Source organism: Haemaphysalis longicornis, unplaced genomic scaffold, assembly GCF_048455015.1.
Source record: "Haemaphysalis longicornis isolate Haplotype H1 unplaced genomic scaffold, Haemaphysalis longicornis Haplotype H1 scaffold_8, whole genome shotgun sequence".
Taxonomy (NCBI): Eukaryota; Metazoa; Arthropoda; class Arachnida; order Ixodida; family Ixodidae; genus Haemaphysalis; species Haemaphysalis longicornis.
In genome coordinates this window covers 168,890,401-168,897,339 of record NW_027526445.1, presented here as the reverse complement: position 1 = coordinate 168,897,339, position 6,939 = coordinate 168,890,401, and positions in this window count along the sequence as shown.

Sequence of the window (6,939 nt, the reverse complement as noted above, 5' to 3'; positions counted from 1 at the left end):
AAGCAACACTAATCAAGATTTTGCACCTCGATATTTTTGCAGCTTGCAGTTTAGAAACTCGTTTTTCTCCGAAAATCGGCAATACTTTGCTGGCGGGCGGCATCTGCTCAAAAGCCAAAGCCGAACGCTTAGAGCGGTCTTCGCGTGGCTAACATCTTACAGTGTCGTCGCCTTCCCGCCATGCCTTTGTCGCCGCGCGCCCCGGCACAATGAGGGAGTCGTGTGGTCGTGGCTAATCCCTTCCCAGACTAAGGGACGCCGCCGTCCGCCCGACTACCGAGAAGAGCTCCTTCAACCCGAGGCGAATTGCTGAGGCGAATGACCATCAACGAACAGCGCCGACGCCGGCTTCGCAAATCCTCAAAAACTATAGTTCATCTCACAAGCTAGCTGCAGCACTGTGGAGGCTACATTGTTATCAATAGTGCGCCCACTGAGGGTGCCTAATCCGCCGTGAAGGGGGTCCTGAAAGGACACTCCCTACTCCCCTCTCGGCAAGTGGCACCGCACGGCCCCGGCGCCTTTTGTCGCTTCCTTCGCGGTGAGTTAGGCGCCCTGAGGGGGACAACAGTGTAGCCTCCACAGTGCTGCAGCTAGGTTGTGAGATGAACTATACACCGCGCGCCTTTTCGACACTAAGAGGCAGCACCCTTTCGCTGCCCGTCAGCTTGTCACCGAACGACCGCATACCAACAGAGGTACTAGGGCTAAGCACCTTCGACTCACAAACAATCAAAACGTGAAAGCCGAAAAAAAGAAAATATTACAAAAATCAAATAGCGAAAGAGAGAGAGAGAAGTAATAAATACGACTGCTCGTCTTGAAAGTATAAAAAACGCGACGACGAAAGTAAAAAGGCCGGATAAAATACGCACAAAAATTCCGAAAACGAGCCAATCGTGTAATGAATGCCCTGCACTTTCACAAAAATGCGTTGGTTGGCAGAAACACCGCGTTTAATCGCTCTAATCGCCCAAATTGAGCTAAGCGGTTTAACAAAATCTGAAAAAACAAAGAAAACAAAAATAAGCGAACCTAAGAAATTATAAACTTATTATTTGCAATAATGGTAAAATTATAAAAAGCAGAGTATCTAATAGGTCCCCCCCCAAATATTAACTTTGTTCGTAACTACAACCTTGGCCTGCGGAATCGCAAGCGCAACCGTTCTGGCAAAAATACGCTTTACTCCCTTTTTCCTTAGATTTAAAGCAGCCTGTTTTTATTTTCCACTTACATAATTGTACACTATTCTTCGCGTTTTTCTGGCACTTTGTTTAAATTTGCGGTCACGTCTCAATCCAAGCCAATGATGAAACTAAGGCGAGCGCGATGTATAATGGCGGCCCATGACGACATAGACGGCCTTGATGTTAGCCGCATAGTCACTAGCGCCAGATTCCTCTCTAGTGTATACTGTAAAAAACTCTATGCTGCGAATAATACTCGAAGCTAGCTGTGTTAAAAGTTGGTTGAGAAGTATAAATGGGCTATCGCCGTCGGCAGGAGCGCATGCGTGTCGGGCTCCTTTCGTTTACCGCCGTTGTAGCTACACGGCGCTCCTATGCGGTTCGGCCACAGCTCCCGCGCTCCAGTTACTTCTGACGGCACCTGTACCTGTGCGTACTGCTGTTGGTACTGCCCGCACTATGCTTGTTATAGCTGCACAGCAGGGTGGCGCTTTGGGGTTGTTTCAGACGACACTGGCTGATTGGCGTTAGCGACATTGTCTTACGTGACCCTATTTGTCGAACATACCCCGCGTTTAACAAAACAATTGCCCACTACCTACTGTAACAAAAACAAGCCAGGCGCAAATACGGTCAAAAACAAAGCAAAAAATTGGGCCCATCTCCCCGTGAGGGGGACTCGAGTAAATGCGTCGCATAGGGGGTGGGTGTATTGCGTTAACGTTTAGTGTTTGGGGAGTTGGTGGTAGTGAATGCGTTGTATCAGCACCTTCTTGACTTAGTTTGAATGAGTCAAGGATATAAGGCGCGTTCGTAGCCTCCCATTCTGTGTCGGCTTTGTGGCGCAGTGGGTAGAGCACCATGTACCTTGCGTTCCGCCCGCAGGGTCGAGGGATCGAAACCAAGTGCCGGATAGTATTTTTTATATATAGTGTAGGGGGAGGGGTGCGGACTACGACTACGGACGTCAACGCGGGTGACATCGTGAGTTACTGAAATGCTCTGCATTTAAAATGAATAGCGGTGCGGAGCAGTATAGTGACGCCATCTAGGAGCACTGAAGGTAAACAAGGCTCCGGAGTTCGCTGAAAATTGAACAGCGCACGAGAAGTTCTCTTCGAGACCCGTCAATCTGATATCATGACAGACGCCACGAAACACGATTTGGCGGGAGAATCAAACTTTTAACTTAAATTGGTTAATTCTTCCGTGAAAAAAGCATCACTTGCTGCAGGAACAGCGCTGCGGGCACTATAAAAATAGTTCGAATAAAACGAACTTGAATTTTGTCTGCACGCCCCCTTTGAGCGCCGAGCACTTCTGTAAATACGTCTTAATGGACGAATCGTTGGAGGGTTCTTTGAATCTTCGCCGCTCCGGATCTCCATCCCCGGCTGTCGTACCAACTCAGGCATCGAGTCCTGCTGACTCAGCCGACTCACCAAAAAGTTATCTCTGATATCCGAACAATTCTACAGCGGCTGGTCTTCAGTAGAGAGTAGAGACATCAGGGAATAGGGGCGCACTAATCAATTAATCTGTGGCGTGGGTTGCGCGGTACTCGGGCGTGGTTGTTGTTCTTGCTTGGTTCTCTCGGAACGCTCTCTATCCCGGACCACGCACTTTGATCGGCCGAGTGTGACCTCTGAGACGAAATGGGAGAGAACTTCCTCCGTGTTCACTTAAGCCGGCGGGCTGTTCTGACGGGATCTCTCGAGAACGCCAACCCCCATGCTTTCATCCTCAAACAATCAATCATAGGAACGAAAGGTAAAAAAAAACAAACAAACGAACACCTAGACACTAAGAAAGCTGAAAAACCTTAGGTGTCTTTCTGCGGGTAACAGTGCAAAGATTGGGCAATGCTAAGAACCTCAAACTATGTAGAACCAAACAAACACGCATTAGAGGTTCCTACAAGTAGCTAACTGGTGGTTCAGACATCAGTTTTGCACAGGCCGTATGTTTTCTGGCGTTTGATTACTAATATCGCCTCGAATACAAAGACATTCACTTGTCTTACGGTATGCTACTGCGATAAAAAAATTAGCGCCCTTCAACTCTCTGAAGAAGGATGACCTGCGAAGCTAGACACAGTCCCCGGAGTGTATGAAACAAAACATGTTTGTTTGTAATTTGCTATTGGCCATACTTCCAAGCAAGCCAGTTAGCTGAATGCAACTTGAAAGGACCAGCTTTTATTCTGGAGGACAGGCATGGGGCGGTCTCCTTCCGTCCTGCGTCTTAGGCATCATATGTTTGTAGCACACCAACCCAGTCCGCTCGACCACTGAGGACACCCTGCAGGTCGCATTGGGCCGTTTGACGTCCTCGTTTGAACCTCCCGCCAACACAACCGACATCGCATGCGCGACCCCTCCCTGCTTTTCCCACTCCCAACCCATGCACTCCAAACTTGGCCACTCGGGACTTGTAAGTCGCCGTGAGTATGAGTCGGCGCTTGATGTGAACCTCCACCGCGCTGTCGTTCGAGATATGGCGAGGGAGGAACTGCAGGGTTCCTTGTACCAGAGTCCTTCAAAGCATTCAAGGACTCTGCTTGTACATTGATGGGAACGTTCCCTATCTGGCCTCGGATGCTATTTACCGCGGCCATGAGGGAGACGCCTTTTGCACATAAACGGTAAACGTGGTGCAATCAGGTGCTTCTCGACCGCGTTCAGGGGAGGGTGATGAGAAGGCCGCGGCGGGTATGCGTAACCGAAGGTGGTTGCGCTATTGGGCATGACACTCTTTAGTAGGCACTCCTTGCAAGTTCCGCACACCATGAATTTCTTTAACATTGGAAGCCCTTTGCGGGAAGTTTGCGGCCAGCACTCGAAGCGCGGCCTCCTTACCGCCCGAATCTTTAACGTTTCCGATTTTGCGGACGTCGCTGTCGAACCACAAGTCCATCGCACTCTTGGCAACTGACGCGTTTGAAATTGCGTTTGAATTTTGAATGAGCTCCTTTGAATGCGTTGTCTTGACTGGCGGCGTGGTAACGGCAGCGTCGTCGGCATTGCATCGTTTTGCGTCGCCTTGACGGTTCACCCTTTCGCGCTTTGCTTCAGCTTCCCGTTCGTGTTCAGTTCGTGATTCTCTGCGGCGACGTTGATTCTCCCTTCGGTGTTCGCGGCCTTGTTCATCGAATTATCTCTGTTTTTCCAGGGAGCGAACGACTCGTGGCCGTCCCATGGCTGCCAGGTACCTCACACCATGAACTATTCAACGGTTGAAGTCCTTTGTGCACGAATCCTTTGACCAGAGCCCGAACCACCGCCGCCTTTCCGACAGAATCTTTAGAGTTTCCGATTTCGATTGCGTCGATATCTGACCAGAGTGTACCGCACACTTCGAAACTGCATGCCGCCGAAATGGCGATCGACAATATCGCGTTTGATATCAAGTAAATCACGCTGCATGTTTTGGGGTAGCGGTCTTGTGTTTTTATTGCGTTCCTTCGGGCTACTGTGCGTGCCGATACGCCTTGAATCGCCGCTATTATTCCTTAGATTGAACGACACGCATCCGTCCCAGTGCGAGCTTAGCAATGCACTTGCTGATAACAGTGCTAGCGCAATTATCAGCCGGTTGGGAAACTTCTGAAAGACGCATCGGTGGTGGAGAGAGGAATAACAGTTCGGAAATACGGACGGCGGTGGCGAGGAGGAACACCGGAGAGGCCCCGAGTAAATCCGCTTCACCGGAATGAACACTGGGGCGATTAGACATATACGGCTTCACAGTAAAATGACACGTTGCGCGCGCACATACATAGAGACACATACGCACACACACGCGTGAAAACACATTCACCGACACCCGCAGGCACGCACACATGCACGCATACATAGAAACACACACGGTCATAGAAACATACAGCCACATGCACACGCACGCAAGCACAGACACTCTCCCACGCTGCACACGCACACCGACGCACACACAGAGACACTTATATATACGCACACGCACGCACATGCATGCGCGCGCGCGCACACACACACACACACACACACACACACACACACACACAGACACATACACTCACACATAGTGTACGCACACGCACGCACACTATATACACGCGTGCGCTGAGTTTCAAAGCCGTGACACTCAGTCCACTACATCCGAGGGTCTGCCGCCCTCTCGCCTCCTCTCCCAAAACCCGTCTTGTGGCTTAAGGAGAGGAGGCAACTCCTGAGGCCCGACAACTCTCGACAGTGTGCCTCTTAATCCTCCGTCCCATTGACGACGACCACGGGCTCCGAAAATCAGGGCGGGCTTGGAGGACGTTCGAGTACCCCTTTTGTCCCAGCGGAAGGGCGAGGGTTGGCGCGGCCATAAAACCGAGGTCACACGGTCATAACCCGACGGCACCGGCGGCCGTAGCTGCTTGCCTCACGCCGCGACTCGGCTAGCTCCGTGGCCAGTGTTACGTGACCCGAACTTCGCGCCTGAAACGAAATAAAGAAACAGAAAAGAACCACCACCACTTCCCTCTGCTGACTCACGCAGCTCCCACCCGAGACGAGAGCTGGCAGACGGCATAGCCACGTCACATCAATCGCCGTCCCTCGTCATCTCGTCTCCTCCCCGCATCGTCCTCCATCCTCTCTTCATCCTAGCAAACATGGGATCGGTTAAGCAGCGCATGCAGCGCACGTGCCACATCGCCTCGAACTTTAAAAGTGGAGTCAGCCAGGCCGATCTCGACCAGTGGTGGTCATCCGTTACAGCTGGCTGTGTGAAGGCCTCTGCCCAGCCTGGTCGTGCGCTCGTGGTAGTTAGCGGCGACGGCCCAGATGTATGGCGTACGAGATTGGCTCGGAAGCCGAGGCGGGAAAAAGGGGTGGCCACCGGTCGTCGCCGCCCGTTCCCCCGAAGCACGGCGAGCTGACCAGCGGTCAGCCACAAATCATGTCTCCGCTGTGTCGGCGGCCAGAGCGAACCGCGCACACGTTGAGGACTCCGAGGATTCCAAATATAGACCGGGACGCGTTTCCTCCCAGCGGGGGAGCAGACGGGAAGCCTACTCCGGTGGCCGGTTTTTAGGGGACAAAGGGGATCCTCATTTTGCGACTCGTAGATGCGGAGAGTTTCATGGTCAGCTGCAGACTAGTTCAGTTTCTTTCTATTTTAATGCGGGAGCATTAAATGGCCCATCGGTCGATAACCTCGGCGTCCTGCGTCGGCATTGGCGTCTGGGATTGAAAAACGGCTTTTTCATTAGTCTTCCTGCACAATATTTAGAAATTGCGTTTTTTTAAGCCAGTCCTATTTCGTTTAATTGCTGGGAACTCTATTCTCCCCCAACCTTCTTTCACCTCCCGCCTTTGGACCTTCAAGCTACATTTGTTTAAGGTATATTCGGAGACACAGGAAAATTTACCTGAATGAAGCGACTAGTAGTCTTGCATGTGTAGTCTTTAAACAGCCCCATCGTTGCTGGCAACCATTCTACTAGCCGGCATGACGTCTGCAAGATTAAGTCTGCACAGCGGCCTGCAAAGCTTTCAGAATGACAAGACCAGCTTAGTGTCGTTATGTTGTTACCTGACGAGGCCTTAGACTCTCTCGCGCACCTCCAGTGCTCTTGCGAACACCCATTCGCTATAGGTATCGACTGTACGGTGTGGTACGCTCTCGCTGCCGTGTATAAGCCTTAACTTTTCCCTTACCCGGCTTTGTTTTGGCGCATTTTACCCTGCGCTGCCGCAAGTATACTTGCGGTGTTTTTGTGCTC